The sequence below is a fragment of the Balaenoptera borealis genome (genome assembly GCF_965194805.1).
Source record: "Balaenoptera borealis genome assembly, chromosome: X".
Classification (NCBI taxonomy): Eukaryota; Metazoa; Chordata; class Mammalia; order Artiodactyla; family Balaenopteridae; genus Balaenoptera; species Balaenoptera borealis.
This window is the reverse complement of record NC_138881.1, coordinates 13,645,410-13,670,160: the sequence shown is the minus strand read 5'-3', so window position 1 is coordinate 13,670,160 and position 24,751 is coordinate 13,645,410. Positions and strand designations below refer to the sequence as shown.

The window sequence follows — 24,751 nt, the reverse complement described above, 5'->3', positions numbered from 1 at the left end:
TGGGATACAGAGCAGGATGGAGAAGGATGAAAAGTGGGTCTAGAGGGGCTAATGGAGCCTTTCCATATAATGTATCTAAAACGACTATTGTTACCACTTTCTTATATAGCCTCCCAGAGATATGCTATGCATACAAAAGCATATATGGTGCTCTTGGTAATTTCCATGATATTTCAAACTCTTCCAAAAATATCGCTTTGATGGCTGCATAATATTAAAAGCCCTTTACTATGAAATAGTCTTACATAGATGTTACACTTATATAATATAAATATATTAATGAATGAAACTCCTGTGTATCCCCTCATCCTGCTTAAGAACTAGAACATTGCCAAAACTTCAGGACTGCTGTGGGTGCCTTCCCAGTTCCATTGAATGAAGGCTAACCATTATTTTAAACTGTATTATCATTCCTTTGTGATAATAATTTCATTATAATATTTCTGAATATATATGTATTCCTAAACAATATATTGTCAAACTTTGTATGATTTTGGCATTTATGTAGTTTCAAATGTATTCGTGTAGTTTGCATGTAGACTTCTGAGAATCGATTTTTATACTTAACATTATAATTTTGTGATTCATCCAAGTAGATGTATATTATTTAATTTTTGATGCTGTATATTGTTCCATTGTGTGTATATACTAGAATTTGTTTATTTTGCTGTCAATGGACATTTGTTATTTTTACCTTTTTATAGTATTGCTATCCAATTTCTGTGTGTATTTGTGCCAGAGATTCTCTAGGACAGATACCTGGGAGGAAAGAAACTGGGTGATGGCGATTATCTTCAACTATATAAGGTAATACCATATTATATTCCAAAGTTGTTGTTCTAATATTCACTCCCCATTGCCAGTGTATTAGTTTTGTTGCTCCATATCTAAACACCTTTAATCATGAAAACATATCATTAATAGAGTGAAAAGGCAAGACACATAAGAAGAAAATTTTCAACACATATATTGAACAAAGGACTGATACTTAGTTTATCAGTGAGAGAAATACAGACATCTCAACTTTTAAAAATGGACAAAAGACTTGAACAGGTACTTCATAAAAAAGGATTTCCGAGTTGCCAATAAACATATGAAAAGGTGCTTAGCTCATTAGTTCTTCAGGGAAATGCACATTTAAGACACAATGAGAAGCCACATCTGTACTCCTGAAATCCTAGCACTAGGAAAACTGATCGTGCTAAGTGTTGGCAATGATGTGGAGTACCAAAAACTCTTATTCTCTACTGGTGGTCATGTATCTCAGTACAACCACACTGGGAAATTGGTAGTATCTACTAAAGCTGAACATAGGCATAGCTATAACACACAATTCCATTCCCAAAAGAAATTTCTACGGAATGTCAGTAATAGCATTATTCATCAGAATCAAACACTGAAAATAGCCCAAATGTCCATCAAAAGTTGTATATACTTGCAACAAAATGGATGAATCTCACAACTATGGGGAAGAATGAAAGATACTAGATACAAAAAAGAACATTCTGTATTTTTTTATATATATATAAAATCCCCCAATGGACAGAACTAACTGATGGTAATAGAAGTAAGGATGATTAGTTACCTTTGGGGAAGGTGATGACTTGGAGTGGACATACTGGGGGCATCCGGGACTAATAATCTTTATCTTGTTCTGAGAATGAGTACATGGGTAAATCCATTTTGTGGAAGTTCACTGAAGTGTGTACTTATGATTTCTGTACTTCTGGTACTTATGTAACACTTCAGTAAGAACTATCTTGAGGGGACTTCCCTGGTGGTCCAGTGGTTAAAACTCTGAGCTCCCAATGCAGGGGGCCTGGGTTTGATCCCTGGTCAGAGAACTAGATCACGCTTGTATGCTGCAACTAAGACTCTGCATGCCGCAACTAACGATGCCACATGCTGCAACTGTAAAAGATCCTGCATGCCACAACTAAAGATCCCATGTGCCGCAACTAAAACCTGGCGCAGCCAAATAAATAAATATTAAAAAAAAAAAAAACTATCTTGAAAATGCCATATGTTTGGAAATTAACAAACATGTCTAAATGATCATGAGTAAGAAAAGAAATCATGATGGAAATTTAATAATGACAATACTGCATATCAAAACTTGCAGGTTAAGTGGTACTGTAAGGGAAATTTATAGTCTTGAATGTTTACATTGGAAAAGAAGAAAAGCTTATAAATATGTGTCATGTCCAAATATAGCTATAAAACCTTTTCTAAAAAAAGGATAAAGAAAGAAATAATAACAATAAGTGGAATAGAAAACAGACACAATTTAAAAAACTCAACAAAGACCAAAAGTTGAGTCAAGAAAACAAAAAAAGAGAAAAAGCACATATCAACAACTTTAAGGATGAAAAAGGAGGACATAGCTACAAGAAGTCCAACTATGTCCAGCTGTACAGATTTTGTTTTCCAAAGATCACCCTGCTTGGGGAATGTATTATAGAGGAACTTGAGTGAATGCAAACAGAGTAGTTAAGAGTTTATTGCTGTAATCTAGGTAAGATGTAATGTAGCTTTTATTGGGACTAGAGTCTTGCTTAGGGATGACACTCACATTCTAAGGTTATCCATTTACTGTCTTAACTTTTCTTCTAATATTTTTATTGTTTTATTTTTACTCTTAAAACTGTAATCTTCGTCTGGAATTTAAAAAAATATAGTAGGAGGTAGAGCTATGGTGTTTATTTTCAGATGGAAAACCATTTAACGTAATACAACTCATTTAAAAATAAATTGAAATACCACCCTTGTAAATTAAGTTTTTGTATTTACTTGAATCTGTTTCTGAATTCTGCATTCTTTGTTGTACCATGAATTTGTCTCTTCCTATTGCAGATACTATACAGCAGGTTTTACAGTAAGTCTTAATATCTGGGAAGATAAATTACTCCCCTCAGAATTTTTCTTTTATTTTTCCTTGGTTTTATCTTGTTACATTTATTCTTCTATATAAGCTTTAAAATCATTTTACCCTTTAAAAAATTCTGAAAAAAAAAATTCTGATTTTCATGCTGATTGGAATGGCGTTTGTATTTTATTTTTAGAAGAATTGACACTTGTCTTCCCTTCCAGAAACATGTTCTAACTTTCCATTTATTCATGTCACCTTTTCTTTACCATGAGTATAGATATCAGAACTTGACTGCATTTATGTTCAGCATTTTATGTCTTTTATTTGAATATTTGAAAGTAATATTCATTTTACATTATGCAATTTAACAAGCAAATAGTGCTCATTTAGTTAATCCCTTAATAGTCTAAACATTTCCAACATTTCAAGTATGTCATTTTGAATATGGAAATTCTTCTTGCTCTGAGAATTACTGAAAACCTCTGATTCATGATTAGGTTGAAGAGAAGGAAAAGTATTAAAATTAGATTAATCGGTGGTGGGGAGAGATAAATTGGGAGGTTGGGATTGATACATACACAATACCATGTATAAAATAGATAACTAATAAGGATCTAATGTATAGCACAGGAACTCTACTCAATACTCTGTAATGACCTATATGGGAAAAGAATCTAAAAAAGAGTGGATATATGTATATGTATAACTGATTTGCTTTGCTGTACACCTGAAATTAACACAACATTGTAAATCAACTATACTCCAATAAAAATTATTAAAAATAATAAAATTAATCAATTTAATATAACTTAACAGACAGTCATGTGTAACTTTTGAATATGTTATGCACCATTGTCTCTTTTACAGATGCTCTTTCCAGCTTTTGATTTCATCATGTAGCAAAGACACAGGGGATTAGTTTGGGATTTGAATCAAGTTATCGTCATAGTTTCTGGGTGAATCAGGTTTACATGTTCATCCAGAATTATTCAACAGTCAATAAAGAAGGTGCATGGACATCTAACATCCTCCACTCCCCCTGTAACCACCACCTTGATGCTTAGAGAGGAAAGAGACTACTTTCAAATAGCAAGTCTCCCAATGAGTGGGAATGATCAAAAGGCGTTATCAGCACGAGCAGTTATTTTTCTTTTATGTTTCAGTGAGATTCTCATCTAGCAGAGTAAGATGACAGATGCAGCCCCTACTTATTTCTTGGGTTTTCCTACAGAAATGATTCTGGAAACATCAACAGGCTTGCATCCTTACGTGAGGCAGAGGATCTTTGGAGACAGACATAGAAGGTAAGTGAAGGGGAACTAATCAACACTCTCCTTTCTCTTGCCAAAGACAAATCCTTTTTTTTTTTTTTTTTTGGCCGTACCCCTGCAGTGGAAGCTCGGAGTCTTAACCACTGGACTGCCAGGGAAGTCCCAAATCCATTTTTATTTAGTGAAGACAGTGCCCAAACCAGAAACTGCAAAACTGTGAAAGGGAACTATTTTGGGAAAATATTTTTCTTGTTGCCTTTATCTAAAATGAAGCGGCCATGAGAATGCAAGTGGAAAATCTAAATATGGTATTTTTGGGGGAAGGGATGACAGGGTTACTTTTCAGTATATTTTAATTGAACCAAGACGTGAGTTGGCTCTAGTCACACAGGTGGAGTGGGGCTTCTTTGTGGCAGTGGATCGCAACCCAGGCTACACATTAGAATCACCTGAGGTGATATGGAAACTGCTAGTGCCTCAGCCCAGCCCTCAACAAGTTCTTACTCAATTGGCCTAGGATTGGCCTGGGCCTGGGTCTTTTTTAAAACTCTTAGTAAGTCCTAATGTGGAGCCAGTGATGAGAACACTGTTTTGGAGAAATTACCAAGGGTTTGGGAGGATCAGTTTTTTTTTAACAATGTGTGAAACAAAATCGCAGCCAGATTTGGCAGGAGATTGCAAAGTGGCATGCCAATAGAAAGTATAATAGTAAAGCTCTATTTGAGCTTATTTGTTCTTACGGAACAACCAGTGTCCTGCTAGTTAACTTTGGGGGGCTATTTTTTCTAAGTTGGACTTTTCATACTGAAATAATATTTCCATCAAATGAACATCATTCCCTCACATTTGTCATTGTTTGAAGTCATATCTGGACCTTCCAAAATGCCTTTAAAACTTCCTTTTGAGTCAGTTAAGTGCTACTCCTCCCTGGAACAGATAACTGGTTTAAGTGGTTTTTGGAATGTTCTCTGGTTTGATTTATGACCGTGAAAGTGAAACCACACAACTTGGATGGGACTTGAACCCAGCCAAAACCCAGACTGGGTCTTGAACCCACTGTCTTTTAATTGAAATCACACACCTGATCTCAGGACTTAATGAAGCTCAGGTTCTTTATGTTTCAGCATAGAAGGAATTCAGCAAGGGGCAAAGTGATAGGTAAGTAGATTTATTTAGAGAGGTACACATTCCATAGAATGTAGTCCGTCTCAAAAGGCAAGAGTGGCCCTGGGAGAAACACATTCCACAGACAGTGTGGGCCATCTCAGAAAGCGAGAGGCTCCAAAATATGGGGTGGTTAGTTTTGGGGGGCTGGGTAATTTCATAGGCTAATGAGTGGAAGTATTATTCCAACCATTTTGGAGAAGGGGTGGGGTTTCAAGGAATTGGGCCACCGCCCACTTTTTGCCCTTTTATGGTTGGCCTTGGAACTGTCATGGCAGCTGTGGGTGTGTCTTTTAGCTAATGTATTACAATGAGCGTATAACGAGGCTCAAGGTCTACTGGAAGTCGAATCTTTCACCATCTTGGACCTAGTTAGTTCTAACCAGTTATGTCGTATCCTCAACGGCTATGTCATTCTTTAAGGGTTGTGCCCTGCCCCCTTCCCTCCTGTTTCAAAAGGAGCCTGAAATTGTGCAGTTGCTGGTTACTTGAAAATTTTTCTTGAAAAATTCTAAGGAAATGGGCAAGGCTTTAGCTGACTAGGGGTTCTGTTTTCAGCATCTTATTCCGCTACTGCCTAATTCTATTTTATCTTCTGTATAATTGTTAAATATTCATTTTCTGCCTGTATCTGAAATTCATGAGTGATATTGTTCTGCATTTTCCATGATTGATCCTTGTTTTCAGCCTGAAGAGTCTTTCCTTTTCTTTCTTATTTTTAATTTCCCAAGAGCCTTCTTAGAACTCGATTTTTATCCACCCCTGATATCCCAACAATGTATGTTGGTCCTCTAAGACCATTGCTATAGGTCTCAATGGTGTTCTCTTATCTATCGGTGCTGTTTTTGATTGATTTGATCCTGGACTCCTAAAAAAAGCATTTATGTTTAGAAATTTGGAGATATCCTGATGCTGCTTCATGGCTGGTTCTCCCCTGACATAGAGTAGGAAAAGTCCCAAGTGTTCTGTCCTGCAGGACAGCCCCACCGTACACTGCCCCCCGCGCCCCCACCCCCACCCCCACCCCGCTTCACCCATGGCTGGAGAAAGCAGGCTTTTCCTAGAGCTCCCTGTGTCTGTGCCCTCTCCCTCTCTCCTGAGTTGCGGGCTACCCCAGAGCTTGAGCTGCGATATACAGAGAGAAAAAAACCTAGGAACTCACTTCCATGTCATCATTTAAGACCTGGGTTCCTTACCCAATGCCGTTGCTCTTTATTCACTGTAGTAGGCAGAATAATGCCTCCCCACACAAAAAGATGTCAATATTCAAATTCCTGGCACCTGTGAATATATTACCTTACCTGGCAAAAGGGATTTTGCAAACTTAATTAACTTAATGATTTTGCGATGAGATTAACCTGGATTATCTGGGCGGGCCAATGAAATCACAAGGGCCCTTATAAGAAACAGGCAAGAGAGTCAGAGCTATCGGAGGTGTGATAACAGAAGCAGAATTCGGAGTGCTGTGAGTCAAGGAATGCAAGCAGCATCTGGAAGCTGGAGACAAGGAAAAAGAAGATTCTCTAGAGCCTCCGGAAGGAACACAGCCTTGCAGACCCATTTTACGTCTCTGACCTCTAGAACCGTAAGAGAATATATATGTGTTGTTTTAAACCACTAAATTTGTGATAATTTGTTTAAGCAGAAGAAAACTAATTCATCCACCTTTCGGAGGCTTCTGGTAGTTGCTTTATGGATCTTGTCTAGGGCTTTTTGTTACAATCAGAGGGAGAGATGTGTTACCGGGCCCTTTCTAGATTCTTGGACAGCATTACCATAGATATAAATGAATATCGCTTCCACAAGACTCTTAGGCAAGCAAAGCTTTTTATTAAGAGAGAGAGCTTGTGCACAAGGGAGAAGACAGAAGACAAGTGCCAGCTCCTGGCGTAGAAGGGGCGAGTTGCTTTTATAACAAAAGGGAGGGTTTGTCTCAATATAACTGATAGTTTTGAGAAGTCGTCAAACTTCTTGATTAGCAGCAGATGGGTCCACAGTGGCTATCGGGAATAGGGAGCGCTTCTGGGAGGGGAAAGCAGTGCCTCAGAATTTTCTGCAAGAAAGCACAGGAATAGATAAGGTTAAAATTTATAGTTGAGCTTCTTGTCTTGTGGCAACTAGGTATACTTGCTAGTGCAACAGAGACAAAGTTAATTTTTTATTCCCGGGAGCCTGGTTTTTGTTTCTGGGGCTCAGGCCCCCAGGGCCTTTGTTCTTTAGCTCGCAAGGCCTGTTTTGCCCAAAGCCATTCCCTAGTCTTTTTCCAAAATGGCTGTGCTCTTTTCATCCTGTCTTAGATGGTGGGGAGTGTCCTTACTCCAGCTTGACTGGAACCAGAGCCCATTATTCTTTTTTTTTTTTTAAATTAATCTATTTATTTTTGGCTGCGTTGGGTGTCCGTTGCTGTGCGCGGGCTTTCTCTAGTTGCGGTGAGCGGGGGCTCCTCTTCGTTGCGGTGCGCGGGCTTCTCATTGCGGTGGCTTCTCTTGTTGCGGAGCACGGGCTCTAGGTACGCGGGCCTCAGTAGTAGTGACTCGCAGGCTCTAGAGCACAGGTGCAGTAGTTGTGGCGCACGAACTTATTATTAAATGAGGCGTTTACTATACTCCTTCCTAAGAGCACCAGGTGGGGAACATGTTTTCTAAACGATATCTAGGAAGTGGGATGTGGAATCAATCCATCCTCCTCCCCTTAAGGGCTGTCCAATGGTTAATGAATTAAAAAAACATGACTAAATAATAACAAATCCCACACACACTCCCCCGCCCAAAAAAAGGAAAAAAAAAAAACACTAGATGTTCCAGATTACTCACCAAAGTGGAATCCGGGAACAGCTTCAACAACCCAAATTAGTCTGTTACAGAGGCGTCACAAGCATGCCTTGCTTTTAAACAAAAAATAATTTTTTTGAAACAACAAAACAAAAACTATTACTGATGACTTTTCTGACAATACACAGTTACTCAAAATTAACTAGTATTGAGAGGGGGAAGGGGGCCATAGCTATGGGCCTTGTCTCACACGAGTGCATGTGGGTAGGTGCAGGGCATTTGTCATTATTGCAAAAATGAATTTTAATTTTTAATCTTTAGTTTGATTTAAACATTGCTTTTAGTATATCATGAGTGATATTTGCAACAAAAAGAATAAAATGCCTAGGAATAAACCTACCAAGGGAGACAAAAGACCTGCATGCAGAAAACTATAAGACACTGATGGAAGAAATTAAAGATGATACAAACAGATTTTTTCATCTCTCTCTGGGCTTAATTCTGTCCACCCACTCAGAAGTCACCTATGGCCATAAGCAGTTCATGAGCCTTTTGTAAAGACAGTCTTCTGAAATCAAGAGACTCTGTGTGTTATAATGGATTTTCGGTTTTGCTTTTTTACGGCAAAGATAAATGCAGTCATTGAGATAAGCAGGCTCTTACAGCAAGTTCCGTTTGTTTTTTTCTAAAAGGCTTCGGAATTATTTTAGTAATCATGGAGTATAAAGAGTTAGACCTGCAGTGTCCGTATGTACCGACTGTTTTTAGAAACAGAGAACACGTATCTCTCTTTTTTTAAAAAATTTATTTATTTATTTATTTATTTATGGCTGTGTTGGGTCTTCGTTTCTGTGCGAGGGCTTTCTCTAGTTGCGGCAAGCGGGGGCCACTCTTCATCGCGGTGCACGGGCCTCTCACTATCGCGGCCTCTCTTGTTGCGGAGCACAGGCTCCAGACGCGCAGGCTCCGTAGTTGTGGCTCACGGGCCCAGTTGCTCCGCGGCATGTGGGATCCTCCCAGACCAGGGCTCGAACCCGTGTCCCCTGCATTGGCAGGCGGATTCTCAACCACTGTGCCACCAAGGAAGCCCATACTGACTGTTTTTGACAACTATGCAGTCACAATTATGATTGGTGGAGAGCCTCGTACTCTTGGACTTTTTGATACCGCAGGGCAAGAGGATTATGACAGATTATGACTGCTGAGTTATCCACAAACAGATGTATTTCTAGTCTGTTTTTCAGTGGTCTCTCCATCCTCATTCGAAAATGTTAAGAAAAGTGGGTGCCTGAGAACTCACCACTGTCCAAAGGCCCCTTTCTTGCTTGTTGGGACCCAGATTGATCTCAGAGATGACCCCTCTACTACTGAGAAACTTGCTAAGAATAAACAGACGCCGGTCACCCCAGAGGCTGTGGAAAACTGGCCTGTGACCTGAAGGCTGTCACCCCGGAGACTGCGGAAAACTGGCCCGTGACCTGAAGGCTGTCAAGTATGTGGAGTGTTCTGCACTTACGCAGAAAGGCCTAAAGAATGTATTTTGATGAAGCAACATTGGCTGCCCTGGAGCCTCCAGAACCGAAGCAGAGCGGCAGGTGTGTGCTGCTGTGAACGTCTCTCCAGAGCCCTTTCTGCACAGCTGGTGTCCACATCATACTAAAAGCAATGTTTAAATCAAACTAAAGATTAAAAATTAAAATTCATTTTTGCAATAATGACAAATGCCCTGCACCTACCCACATGCACTCGTGTGAGACAAGGCCCATAGCTATGGCCCCCTTCCCCCTCTCAATACTAGTTAATTTTGAGTAACTGTGTATTGTCAGAAGAGTGATCAGTAATAGTTTTTATTTTGTTGTTTCAAAAAACTGTTTTGTTTAAAAGCAAGGCATGCTTGTGATGCCTCTATAACAGACTAATTTGGGTTGTTGAAGCTGTTCCCGGGTTCCACTTTGGCGAGTAATCTGGAACATCTAGTGTTTTTTTTTTTTTCCTTTTTTTGGGCGGGGGAGTGTGTGTGGGATTTGTTGTTATTTAGTCATGTTTTTTTAATTAACCATTGGACAGCCCTTAGGAGGAGGAGGATGGATTGATTCCACATCCCACTTCCTAGATCTAGTTTAGAAAACGTGTTCCCCACCTGGTGCTCTTAGGAAGGAGTATAGTAAACGCCTCATTTAATAATATACTCAGGGCTTCCCTGGTGGCGCAGTGGTTGAGAGTCTGCCTGCCAATGCAGGGGACACGGGTTCGAGCCCTGGTCTGGGAAGATCCCGCATGCCGCGGAGCGACTGGGCCCGTGAGCCACAACTACTGAGCCTGCGCGTCTGGAGCCTGTGCTCCGCAACAATAGAGGCCGCGATAGTGAGAGGCCCGTGCACCGCGATGAAGAGTGGCCCCCGCTTGCCGCGACCGGGGGAAGCCCTCACACAGAGGCGAAGACCCAACACAGCCAAAAAATAAATAAATAAATTATTAAAGGTGCTAATAATTAAAAAAAAAATAATAATAATAACATACTCCTATTTGAAAGTTGCCTTTTTTCTCCACCCTTGAGTAGGTCCAGTATTTGATGAAAGTGGGCGGAACCTGTCTTGCCCCTCCTCTTTTCTAGGATGCACTATATATGTGACTGTGACTCTCAAGGAAATTTGTTTGCCATTTGCTGATTTTTTTTTTTTGAAGTTATTTTCTAACTTCTTTCACTGATAAATGAAGAAAAGTATTGCACCTTTTGAAATACACCAAATGGATTGAGTACGTAATGAAAAAACAATTTTTCCCTGTCAGTCATTGTCTTTATATGCTTAGCATAGATGTGCAGCTTAATAGTGTATGATACAGTGTTCTAGAACACAGCTGAAGACCTGGTATATAGAGGAATTCCGAGGGGTGGTGCTAGAAGACAGATGTCTATGGGATGATGCACATCCTCTTTCAAGTTATGAGGATGGAGACCTGCTTCATTAAGAAGCTGGGGGTGGGGTAGGGTGGGGGTGGGGAGAACATTTAACCACATGGGGACCAGTCAGGGGAATCCCCTTATTTCTGTTTTGCATATGAGGAACCCTAGAGCAGCCAGGTGAGGCTCTCTAGTTTAATAAAAATCCTGGGGAGAGTCTTATGAAGACTCTTCATAAGCTGATAAAATCCCTGTTAACACTTATCTTGGTTGCAGTTTCCAAGTCTTAAAAATGTTAGGTAGTCTTCCCCACCTTCCCCAAATCCTAATTCTTGTAGATTTCATTAGTGTTGAATCAATGCTTTCTCATGTCTCAATTCTTTGTATATGCATTCTTTTCAGATGTATTAAATAAACAAACCCTTAAAAAAAAAAATAAAGGTGGCTGTGCCATGTGACAATAGGATAAACTCGATACGGAATTCACTTGGTCATGCAGCTGTTGGATTAGGAGATTCTTGAATTTTAAAAGTTATGGATGAGTTACTCCACTTTTCGCATATAAAGTGAGACTTCATTAATCTTCTCACACTGCAGTATTACAAATCTGCTTAATATAAATTGGCAGAAGCTGAGCACTCCCTTAAATTCCCATGCTCAGCCTCCACCTCCAGCACTCTGTTGGAACTCTGGTCCCTCCAGTTCCTTCCAGAAGGTCTTGGGAGTCTCAGGCAGGGATCTCATGAAGGCTCCAGGAAAGAGGTCCCTTGGCCGCCCTGTGGCACCCATGTTCATGCCCTCTCCTCCTCCAGACCTCTGTGGGAAAGTCTCTTCACACTGTTAACGCCCAAGATAGCAGCTGGTTCATTCACTGTTGGTGGTTTTCAAAGATGAGGCCAGAGCCGATGTTTGTCCTGAAGCTGCCCAAGCCCCAAGCTGAGGGCACTGATGTCTGCCTGGAGGGCGCAGTTTCCAATTGCTGCAAGAGCCATGGGCAGTGGGTCCTGTTGCCTGTGAATGGAACTGCCACGGTTGACACCTGGTGGTTCAGCTCTTGTGGGTTTTGTTCGCTCCTTTGCTTTGGGCCCCTGGTTCTGGGACTGCATCGTCAATCCAGATGATCTGGTTGACCAACCTTCTTTGACTTTGTCCACTGTCCTGGTGCCCAAATTGTTCTTACAATTCTCTTCCCTTAGAATGAGTTTCTTTCTTTCCTTTTTTTCTTTTTGGCTGCGTCGGGTCTTAGTTGTGGCATGTGGGATCTTTCATTGCGGCATGGGCTCTTTATCGTGGCACGCAGACTTCTCTCTAGTTGTGGCACGTGGGATCTGTAGTTCTGGCACACGGACTTCTCTCTCATTGAGGCATGCGAGCTTAGTAGTTGTGGCATGCGGGCTTAGTTGCCCCATGGCATGTGGGATCTTAGCTCCCTGACCAGGGATCGAACCTGAGTCCCCTGCACTGGAAGGTGGATTCTTTACCACTGGACCACCAGGGAAGTCCCTAGAATGAGTTTCTTTAAATGGTACATTTCCCTACATGCCCAAGGATCCCGTATTCTACCTTCCAAGCCCATAAACATACCTGATTTCTGTGGTGAACAAAATTTAGATTCAAGCTGAGTTCCCTACTATGCTTAAGGAGAACAGTATAAATTACATTCTCCCTCCTTTTCATCAATCATCCTTAGTATAGTGCTGAGTTTATAAAACTCAGTGAGTAGGTTACTTACCCAGTGAGTAGCGGCCATTTCAATTTTACTTTAATAATCAGCTCCCAGAAGAAAGGCAGGCACACAATAGGGATTCAAGGAATATTTGTCAAGTGAATGAGCTTTTATTTGAGGAAATCTTCCTTTTTGAGAACAAGACTGAATCTTTTTTCTGGTACCCTAATCAAGGTCAAATTTCAGTCTTTGTTCAGAGCATCTGTTCCTTTTGGCATTGGTGTCAGACGTCAGAATAGGAGCAGGACACACGCCAACATAGCAGAATAGTTAAGAGTCAGACAAACCTGAGGCAGGATAGTGATTGGACGAGTTAGTTAACCTTTCTGATCAGAATAACATCTAAGCATAGACTTGTGAGAAGAATAAATGAGACAATGAGTCTGTAGCATTATACCTGTCACATAATATTTGCCCAACAGATGGTAGTTATTAAAAAATTCTATTGATATGTTTAGAGAAGAACAAGGATCCCAAGTGTTTGAATATCATTTGAGTTTGTCAATCTTTTTAAAAAAATTTTTTTATTGAAGTATAGTTGAATTACAATGTTGTGTTAATTACTGCTGTATAGCAAAGTGACTCAGTTATACATATATACACATTCTTTTTCATATTCTTTTCCATTATGGTTTATCACAGGATATTGAGTATAGTTCCCTGTGCTATACAGACCTTATTGTTTATCCATTCTATATATACCAGTTTGCATCTGCTAATCCCAAACTTCTAACCCAACCCTCTCCCACTCCCCTCCCCCTTGGCAACCACCAGTCTATTCTCTATGTCCCTGATTCTGTTTCTGTTTCATAGATAGATTCATTTGTGTCATATTTTAGATTCCACATATAAGTGATATCATATGGTATTTGTCTTTCTCTTTCTGACTTACTTCACTTAGTATGATAATCTCTAGTTGCATCCATGTTGCTGCAAATGGCATTATTTCGTTCTTTTTTATGGCCGAGTAGTATTCCATGTATATATGTACCACATCTTCTTTATCCATTCATCTGCCGATGGACATTTAGGTTGTTTCCATGTCTTGGCTATTGTGACTAGCACTGCAGTGAACATTGGGGTGCATGTATCTTTTTGAATTATAGTTTTGTTTGGATATATGCCCAGTAATGGGATTGCTGGATCATATAGTAACTCTATTCTTAGTTTTTTAAGGAACCTCCATACTGTTTTCCACTGTGGCTGCACCAACTTACATTCCCACCAACAGTGCAAGAGGGTTCCCTTTTCTCCACACCCTCTCCAGCATTTGTTATTTGTAGACTTTTTAATGATGGCCATCCTGACTGCTGTGTGGTGGTACCTCATTGTAGTTTTGATTTGCACTTCTCTAATAATTAGCAATGTTGAGCATCTTTTCATGTGCCTCTTGGCCATCTGTATGTCTTCTTTAGAGAAATGTCTATTTAGATCTTCTGACTATTTTTCAATTGGGTTGTTTGCTTTTTTGTTGTTGTATTGTATGAGCTGTTTGTATATTTTGGAAATTAAGTCCTTGTCAGTTGCATCATTTGCAAATATTTTCTCCCATTCTGTAGGTTGTCTTGTCATTTTCATTGTTTATGGTTTCCTTTGCTGTGCAAAAGCTTGTAGGTTTGATTTGGTTCCATTTGTTCATTTTCGTTTTTATTTCTATTGCCTTGGGAGACTGACCTAAGAAAACATTGGTGCAATTTATGTCAGAATGTTTTGCCTATGATCTCTTTTAGGAGTTTTATGGTGTCACGTCTTTTTTTTTTGGCTGCGTTGGGTCTTTGTTGCTGCACACAGGCTTCCTCTAGTTGTGGCGAGGGGGGCTACTCATTGTTGCGGTGCGTGGGCTTCTCATTGCGGTGGCTTTTCTTGTTGTGGAGCATGGGCTCTAGGCACCCAGGCTCAGTAGTTGTGGCTCACGGGCTCTAGAGTGTAGGCTCAGTAGTTGTGGCGCACGGGCTTCGTTGCTCTACAGCATGTGGGATCTTCCTGGACCAGGGATCGAACCTGTGTCCCCTGCATTGGCAGACAGATTCTTAACCACTGCACCACTAGGGAAGTCCAATGGTGTCATGTCTTATGCTCAAGTCTATCTATCTATCTATTTATGGCTGCATTGGGTCTTCGTTGCTGTGCGTGGGCTTTCTCTAGTTGCGGTGAGCGGGGGCTACTCTTTGTTGTGGTGCGCGGGCTTCTCATTGTTGTGGCTTCTCTTGTTGCGGAGCATGGGCTCTAGGTGCGCAGGCTTCAGTAGTTGTGGCATGTGGGCTCAGTAGTTGTGGCTTGCAGGCTCTAGAGCTCAGGCTCAGTAGATGTGGTGCATGGGCTTAGTTGCTCCACGGCATGTGGGATCTTCCTGGGCCAGGGCTTAAACCCATGTCCCTTGCATTGGCAGGCAGATTCTTAATCACTGCGCCACCAGGGAAACCCTTATGCTTAAGTCATTAAGCCATTTTGAGTTTATTGTTGGGTATGGTGTGAGTGTGTGTTCTAACTTCATTGATTTACACGCGGCTGTCCAGCTTTCGCAACACCACTTGCTGAAGAGACTGTCTTTTTCCCCATTGTATATTCTTGCCTCCTTTGTTGAAGATTAATTGACCGTAGGTGTGTGGGTTTACTTCTGGGTGAGTTTGTCACTCTCATCTCTGAGTACAGATCTTGGAACCCATGACCCTTCAAATCTTATGCAAAGACAGTAAAAATGCTCCCCTGATTCCTCACGATTTATATATATGGATGGGAATAATATTGCAGCAAAATAGTTTGTAGGTCAATGTATAGGAGGGTTTTTTTGGTTATCAGTATTTCTGCTTATGTTATTATTGCCTATCTGTGTTCCTGGGTTCAGAGGCTATTTAAATTTCTTGATTCTTATGCAAGCATGCCTCATTTTATTGCACGTTGCTTTACTGCACTGCACAGATGTTGCGTTTTTTATAAATTGAAGTTTTGTGGCAACCCTGCATCGAGCAGGTCTATCAATGCCATTTTTCTAACAGCACTTGCTCACTTTGTGTCTCTGTGTCCCATTTTGGTAATTCTGGCAATGTTTCAAACTTTTTAATTGTTTTATTATGGTGATCTGTGATCAGTGATCTTTGATGTTATTACTGTGACTCACTGGAGGCTCAGATGATGGTTAGCATTTTTTAGCAATAGAGCATTTTTTAAAAATTGAAGTATAGTTGATTTACAATGTTTCAGGTGTACAGCAAAGTGATTCAGTTATACATATATATATATATATATATATATATTCTTTTTCAGATTCTCTTTCATCATAGGTTATTACAAAATATTGAGTATAGTTCCCTGTGCTATAGAGTAGGTCCTTGTTGGTTGTCTATATATAGTAGTGTGTCTATGTTAATCCCAAACTCCTGATTTATCAACCCCCACCCTTTCCCCTTCGGTAACCATAAGTTTGTTTTCTATGCTTGTGAGTCTATTTCTGTTTCGTAAATAAGTTCATTTGTATCATGTTTTAGTTTCCACATATAAGTGATATCTTATGATATTTATCTTTGTCTGACTTCACTTAGTGTGATAATCTCTAGGTCCATCCATGGCAACAGAGTATTTTTTAATTAAGGTATGTACGTTGTTTTTTTAGACATAATGCTATTACACACTTACTAGACTACAGTATAGTCAAGGCACTGGGAAAACAATAAATTTGTGTGACTCACTTCTTTGCAATATTCATTTTATTGCGGTGGTCTGGAACTGAACCTGCCATCTCTCTGAGGTCTGCCTGTACCATATGTATGAATAGAATGCCAGGAACTTAATAAATGTCTGGGCAATGATTGCAGCAAAGAACTCCATTTCTGAAATACTGTTTTGCCTATTGATTGTAGATGAAGAACAAAATCAAAATCACTGCGAAATTATTGTTGAGGAGAAACAATAGTTTGGGAGTCGTACTATATAAAAACTGCTCAGCAATCAAGTTATTTTTTTTTAAGTAGTTAATGCTAACATTTGAGTGTCAGAAACTACATTATTTTAGTATGTTATATGCTGAGTAAAAATAACCAGAAGACCTGAAGTTATAGTTGGACCAGGTTAATGTGATGGTTCAGTATGGGGAGTACGAGCCTATGAGGATTGGCCAGAGCCTCAGGGACTAGAGAGGCCTTGGGCATTTGTCCACTGTCAGCCAGCACCACCGATTGGGGTGGCATCTTCCCAGCTGAGGACTGAGCCTTCTCTGGCTGGGAGGACACGTAAAGATGGGCGCTGGTACATGGGAGTTGTGGTGTGCTAGCTGGAAGGCCAGTGGGCACCAAGTACCCAGGCAGCACCCACGTAGGCCTCCCCAGACCTGGGATGGTTCTGTCAGTGTGGGAGGGGAGACCTCAAGGAGCTGGGGGCAGCAGCTGTTTTCCAGTCAGCATGGGAGCACTTCTGAATTTAACAACCTAGTTTTGAGATCTTCCTGGTGAATCTGGTTGTTTGGTGGGATTTCTGGTTTCTGCTAGGAGATATCACTTACAACAGTGAGCAAAGAAATTGACAAATAGGAGGGCAAGGGGTTATAGGTTAGGGGATAACACATAGAGTTAATCACAAGGGGAGAGCTAAAAATTTGTAACAGGTGGCAACTTAGCCCAGTGCTTCTCATAGTCCTTGTGTCCTTGGATTAGTTTACATTGGTTTCTTTGGTCCTTTTCTTTGTTGACAGCTTGACACATACCTCCTCACTCCCAAGTTGCTTTGCTCCTATCGAAGATTAAAATTCCCTCCCAGGGAGCAAAACTGCCCACTAAGCAAGATAAATTGTAGTTGCCAGCATAAGTGTATCTCATTTAGTATTAGCCTTCAAGGTAGGTGTTCATGAAAAATTGTTTACAAAATTAATTTATGGAAAGAGAGAAGTTTCTTTCAGCTGATGATGTTTTGAGAGAAAACACTTTGGAAAATGAGATCAGGACTCCGTGAGTGCTCAGTAAAAAAGATTTCACTCTAAACAAAATGTGCTGCTGTAAAAGAGTTCCTAGTTTCAGACAGGCGAGGCCACATGGTGCTGCTTCTCCTCCACTGTGAGATCAGCTAATTGATGTGGGAGAATGGATGTGGATTTCAGCTGTCCAAGTCGTTTTCTTTGGACATGGCATTGTCTATCCTCTGAGGTTTCTACCAGCTGAGCAGTTATTTACTCTGGCAAGCCATCACAGCTCCAAGATTGATGCCACAATGTGGGACACACAAAAGGGCCCTGGACTGAGAGCCACAACCCTTGACGTCTAGGCCCGGCTCAGCCACCAGGTAACTGCGGGTGCTTGTGCTCTTTGTGATTCAATAAGAATCAAAGTGACCTTGTCCACCTAGTGCACGTGCTCTCTTAAGCTGCCTGGGCTTTTCTGGTTTATTTAGCACAGGATTCCCAAGTTAAAAGTCTGCAAAATATGTGATGTACAAAATCACCACATGCCAGATGTGTTCTTCTGTATCGGTGGGGGAGATTAGCATCCAAGATAACTTCCAAGCTGATGTTCTTGTGTCCCAAAGGACTGGATGTCAACCCCAGATAAAGGAGCTGAAGTTGAACATCCACAGCCTAGAAAAATACCTGGGGCCACAGAAGGCTAGTCCATTTACACACAGAGAGATGTCCCTGGGTCTGTGTTGAGGTGGGGAGTGGGAATTGGAATCCCAGACTAAAGCTGGCCCCCTCAGGGAAGGCTGCCCCTGTGTGGAAGGGTAACTAGAAAACTCTGCCCATGGGTCTAGGAGAGAAGCCATGTTGAGAACCAGTTGTGGTTTGGAGTGAGGAAAAATAAATCTTTTGTGAGAAACTAAAACCCCAAGCCTGCATCGTACAAGGTGTGGAGCCCGAATTTATAGTCTCCACATGTGTGGAAATCCCTGGCCAAAGAATTAATATAAACCCAGCTGTAGCCAATGCCATAAGGCAAGTAAAAGAAATGAGGTACAACTTTTATGAAGGAAGATAAAAAACTCATTACTTGTAGATTCTGTGATTGTATACCTAGAAAATCCAAAAGAATCCTCAAATTATTAGAATAATAAGTAGATTTTATGAGGTCCTGCATATTTATATGAAAAACAAAAATGTAAATAAAACTAAAATCTTTGCCTCATGCCTCAAACCCACTGTCCACCGCATCACGCAGCAGGTGACCTTGTCTCGTACTTCAGACAAGAATGGGACTCTGAGCTCCCACAACTTCCCCACCTTGTGACCTCAGACTGACCTTAGTCAGCCCCCACCCTTGCCTCCTTTCCTGTATTCATAGGGGGCATCCTTTTCTCTCCTCCTTTTACAAATAAACCCTTTTCTCTGTGCTTTTGAGTCTCTTCCCTCCCATCTCCACTAGAATAAAGATATGGCTTCCTCTGACACTTCGTCTTATATGTTCAACCTGGCTCCTTCACTATAACTTTTAAAGATGCTCAAGTTGCTGTTATCTTTAAAAAATAAAAAAATAACAAGAACTATAACAAGCCTTGGCAGACCCCCCCCAAATCACCTCTAGCTCTCAAATTTTCAAAAGAACAGACTAAACTTGTATACATTTTCCACTTTTTAAAGACACTTAAGCCTATTTCATTCAGATTTCCCTTCCTATTACTACTCTGAAATGGCTTTTATCAAAGTGACCAAATGACCTACTAAACTGCTCAATCCATTGGACTCTTTCCAGTCTCTGGCACCCACCACTAAATTGCTCAAGACCCCTACCTACACCTTGAGTATGAACTTCTGGGCCCTTGTATAGGTCTGGCTGCTTCCTTAACCCTGTCCTTTATACTCAGTCTTGCCTCAGCCCCCATGATCCTAGGCAAGGGTTCTCTACATCCCTCATGATATGGCAACAAGGGCTTAGGAATCTGGATAGTTTCCTGGGTGGAAATGTGGAGTCAGGGCAGGCAAAGGGCTGAGATGTAACATATGAGTTAGAACAAGATTATGGTGCTGTCATCGAGGTAGCTTCTATGGGCAAAGGGAGTTTTCTCTAGCCCTTATTACTCACTGATGAATGTGTGCATCCCAGCAGACAGGAAATAATTGTAACTGATGGTCACTGAACTTTTCAGCTATAACCACTGCAGACTACTGATTGGTGACTGATTTGGAATTGGGACATTTTACAACCCAGAGGGAAGGGAAGGGAGGTGGACTCAAATGATTAAGACTGGATTTCCTGCCAGCCAGGAGGAACTAGGGCTCAGAGTCCAATTTAGGTTGACCTCGAGACAACAAAGAAATGTGGCCTTTGTTGCACAGTTAAGCTGAGATCCACACCTGTTTCCTATTAAAAATGTCCAATAAATTGTAGCTGTTAGTGTGGGGACTGTCCATAATTATCCAGCTCCCCAAAGCTGGCGTAGTGTGCTGAGGGACTCAGCTGTTGAAGCAGAAATGGTCGGATACACCAGATTTCCAGGATGGATGTGACCACTTTTGACTGCAGAGCAAGCAGAGACATAAAGATCCTTGTGGCAAGAAAACAAACTTGTAGGGTTATCTGACCTAAGAAGGGCACTGGAGAGATCTGTGATTTTGCAATGGGCAGAGGCTGAGAAATGAAGACATGCGGCTATTAGAAGCACTGAAAGAAATGTATTCTAAACAACATTTCTGCCTGAATGCATTAACAAATGCAAGAATAAAATTTGAAATTTCAGCTCATTATCGTTCTAGTTTTGGCAGCATGATTTTCCCTGAGGCTTTTAAATCTTTCCTTGGAGTCCTCTATATTAACTTTGAATCTTTGATATGTTTTCAAATATTGGCTTAAAGCATCACAGGTTCTTATTTAAGTGGATAAATTGGCTGTCTAGATGTATCCTATTAAATATACAAATATGTATTTTCAGGCAAGTAAAACAAACTTCTGTAGGAAGTTGTTCATGATATAAAGTGTTATAGGAAAGTCATGCATATTTATTTCCTCTCTGTCTTCTGGCTTCTTGATTACGTTATTGTTAAATCATTTATTTATACCAATACCTTGTTAGTAGTGGGACTAAATGTCCTGAAGCATTCCTTTTTTAATTTTCCTCATTCCCTATATCATATACAAACAAATTAGAAAAAGAAAACTCCGTTGACGTATATATAGGAAGGATTTTTCCAGCCCTAATTATCCCAGTGACAAAGGATCATTTTCTGTACTTGCATGCTACTCATCTCAGTGTTTGCCTTCCAAATCCCCTTCCATTGGACCCCCTGAACCTTTATTATATTGAACAACCTTCCCTCATTTTCAGGGAATGGCAGAATTGAAAGTCTGGAAGGTGCTTTAGAACCCTGCTGCTCAAAGTATGGACCATTTTGCCCCATCTCTGTTAATAACTTTGAATCTCCATTTCTAGCCTGAATCAGCTGTGCCCTCGGCATGCCAGGTATGATTTTGCAATAGCTTTTTGGATATCTCTGTGCGGATGTCAGCTAGTATATCAGAGCCAACATGCTTAAAACCCAAACACACAGACAGGGCAACACACAGTCAACTCACCATTACCCCCTTCATGTGCTTCCTTTTCTGTAGTCCATTTTTCATGAATGACATGGCTCTCTTCTTGATCCTCTCAACTGGGCACGGAAAGTGCGTTATAACATCTTTCTCTCTCAGTACTACTCCGCCCCCACACCCGCCCCCATCCCAATCTGATCAGCCCATAAATCCTGTCAATTAAATTTCTCAGGCCCTGGGCATAGATCCCTTCTTCTCTACTCATCATTACTGTTCTGATTTCCATTTTCATTGTTTCTTGCCTTGCCTAATGCCACCTCTCCTAATGCATCTCTTTGCCTTCTCCACTCCCTCTTCTCTCTAGGCTATTTGTATTACCTACTGCTGCATAGCAAATTACCCCAAAACTTAGCTTAAAACTCGCAGATGCTATAGGTCAGAAGCCCAGCAGCAGCTTCGCTGGGTGGATCTGGATCAGGAGAGCGCTTGTGAGGCTGCGATCGAGGTGTAATCCAGGGCCGCAGTCATGTGAGGCTTGGCTGTGGAAAGATCTGCTTCCAAGTTCACTCACAGGGTTCTTAGCAGGCCTCAGTTTCTCACCACATGGGCTTCTCCAACAGGCTGCTTAGCACAGAGAGCAGTGGATAGAGTGAGCGCTCTCTCCAGATGGAAGTTGCGGTCTTTTTATAACCTAACATTGAAAGTGACATCCATCACTCCTGCCATATTTTATTGGTTAGAAGAGTGTCACTAAGTACAGCCCACAGTCCAGGTGAGGGAATTAATTTCCACCTCTTCAGGAGAGTACTATTGAAGAATCTGGATGTATCTTTAAAGCCATCACAAGTTGTCCTCTGGCCACAAATTATTTATCTTCTTCCCACATGCAAAATTCATATCAAAGAATTTATGGGACTTCCCTGTTGGCGCAGTGGTTAAGAATCCGCCTGCCAATGCAGGGGATTTGAGCCCTGGTCTGGGAAGATCCCACATGCCACGGAGCAACTAAGCCCATGGGCCACAGCTGCTGAGCCCACGTGCCACGACTACTGAAGCCTGCGCGCCAAGAGCCCGTGCTCTGCGCCTAGAGCCCGTACTCCGCAACAAGAGAAGCCACCTCAATGAGAAGCCCGCGCACCGCAACGAAGAGTAGCCCCCGCTCGCCACAACTAGAGAAAAGCCCGCGCGCAGCAACAGAGATCCAATGCAGCCATAAATTTATTTATTTATTTATTTATTTTAAAAAAAGAATTTATGGACCTTCACATACCTTTAAAACTACCATACAGCCTTCACAGGAACTGGTATCTTGAGACATAACTTTGTTCTGAATATTTTCTCTGACTCCACTTTACAGAAGAGATCAAACTCCCCAGATCCTTCATCATCTGGCCCTAATGCATATTTTCTACCATTTGTTTATGAATCTGCATGTAATCAAACCAAATGATTCACCATTTCCTAATCATACCTTAAATCTACCATTTTCTGTACCTTCATGAATGCTGTTTCCCAGGCTGGAAGGTGCTCACTTATCTCTTTGTTTTTAAATTCTCTTCAAAATTCCAGCCTTGACTCCTTCATAAATTTGGCAGCTCCCCACAAATAGGATGTATCTACTTTCTTTGATTTTAAGTTCCTGGAGGACAAGAACCATACCTTGTTCATCTCTATATCCCTCAAAATAAGAAGCAGATTTCCTTGTACCCAACAGATGTTCAACAAATGTCGAGTTGAATTATATGAAGACAGCACTTCTCCATTTAGGCGAAACAAACACTCTGAGTTGTTTGTGTCCATGTGGTATACACCAACACCATAAGAGCATTTTGTTTGTTGCATACACTCTGTCTTTCAAAGACACAAAGCCAAAATTGCTGTATGTGGGACAACCTGACAGAATTGGTGGTAGAATTTCCAAATTATATCAACATCTTCAAAGTACCAGCCTTCTGCTGCTGTGTTGGAGGGCCAAGAAAAGTTCATTTACCAACATGTCGATGTTCCACATATATCCCACCAAGTGGGAATGATGGAGCTGTACAACTAGGCTGTCTTTAGCTATGCTATAGTGGGACAACTCCTGTTTAATCTCTGAGCAACTTTCTCTCTCCCATCTCCTTTCCTCCCTCCTTCCCTCCCTTTCTTTCCTTTTCTTCCTTCCCTTCCTTCCCTCACTCCCTCCCTTCCTTCCCTCACTCCCTCCCTTCCCTCACTCCCTCCCTTCCTTTCCTCCCTCCCTCCCTTCCTTTCCTTCTCTTTTTCTTTCTTTCTCCCTTTCTTTCCTTTCTTCTCTCTTCTTTTTCTCTTTCTTCTCTTCCTTCCTCCCTCCCTCCCTCTCTCTCTCTCTTTCTCTCTCTTTCCTTCCTGCCTCCCTCTCTTTCTCTGTTTTTCTCTCTGTCTCTTTTTCTGTCTCTCTTTTCTTCCTTCCTCCCTCCCTCTTTCTCTTTCTCTTTCTCTCTCTCCTTTCTTCCTTCCTCCCTCTCTCCCTCTCTCTCTCTTTCTCTCTCTTCTTCCTCCCTCCCTCCTCCTTCTTCTCTTTTTCTCTCTCTCTCTTTCTGTCTCTCTTCTCCCTCCCTCCCTCTCTTTCTCTCTCTTTTCTCCCTTCCTCCCTCCCTCTCTGTTTTTCTCTCTTTCTCCTTCTCTTTCTTTCTTTCTCCCTCTTTCCTGCCTTTCTTTCTTCCTTTCTTTGTTCATATCACTTGCTCCTCTGACCTCTCCTTGTTATTTTCTCCCACCACTCTGAGGTTGTTGCATGGCCATTCTCATGGGATTACTGCCCCTTAAATTTAGCCAAATGGAAGTTCTCTCTTTGTTAACAGCTTTATTGAGGTATAATTTACACACCATAAAATCCATCCATTTTAAGTATACAATTCAATGATTTTTAGTAAATTTATAGGGTTGTGTAACCATCAACGCAGTCCAATTTTAGAACATTCCCATGACCCCCAAAGGCCTCCTGGGCTAACTGAATTATTAAAAAATTTTTGTACCTTTTTTCTCTTTTTACAAAAAAAAAATGATTTCACATAATTTAGAAAATATAGAAAGGCAGAAGGAAGAAAATAAAAATTACCTTCATTCCACAACCTACGGATAGTCATTGCTATTCTGGCATATATTTAGTCCTTCTGTCTACTTATGTGCCTGTTTATTCATATCTTAGAAGGGAAGGTACAATTTAGGGGCTGCTGAGAAGTTAATTAGATCTAGGGACACAGCAGCTACATACATTTATTTTATTTTTTTTATACAGCAGGTTCTTATTAGTTATCCACTTTATACATATTAGTGTATATATGTCAATCCCAATCTCCCAATTCATCCCACCACCACCACCCCCTGGCCTCATTCCCCCCTTGGTGTCCATACGTTTGTTCCCTACATTTGTGTCTCTATTTGTGCCCTGCAAACCGGTTCATTTGTACCATTTTTCTAGGTTCCACATATATGCGTTAATATACAATATTTGTTTTTCTCTTTCTGACTTACTTCACTCTGTATGACAGTCTCTAGATCCATCCACGTCTCTACAAATGACCAAATTTCATTCCTTTTTATGGCTAAATAATATTCCATTGTATATATGTACCACCTCTTC

At 41.0% G+C, this 24,751-nt stretch overlaps 1 pseudogene across 1 annotated transcript; it reads left to right on the top strand.

Moving 5' to 3' along the window:
- Positions 1 to 8,457: 8,457 nt before the first annotated feature.
- On the top strand, positions 8,458 to 9,774 carry LOC309620219 (cell division control protein 42 homolog pseudogene; annotated as a pseudogene). The gene has a single exon. The product of its transcript is annotated as a cell division control protein 42 homolog pseudogene (transcript).
- Positions 9,775 to 24,751: the final 14,977 nt, after the last annotated feature.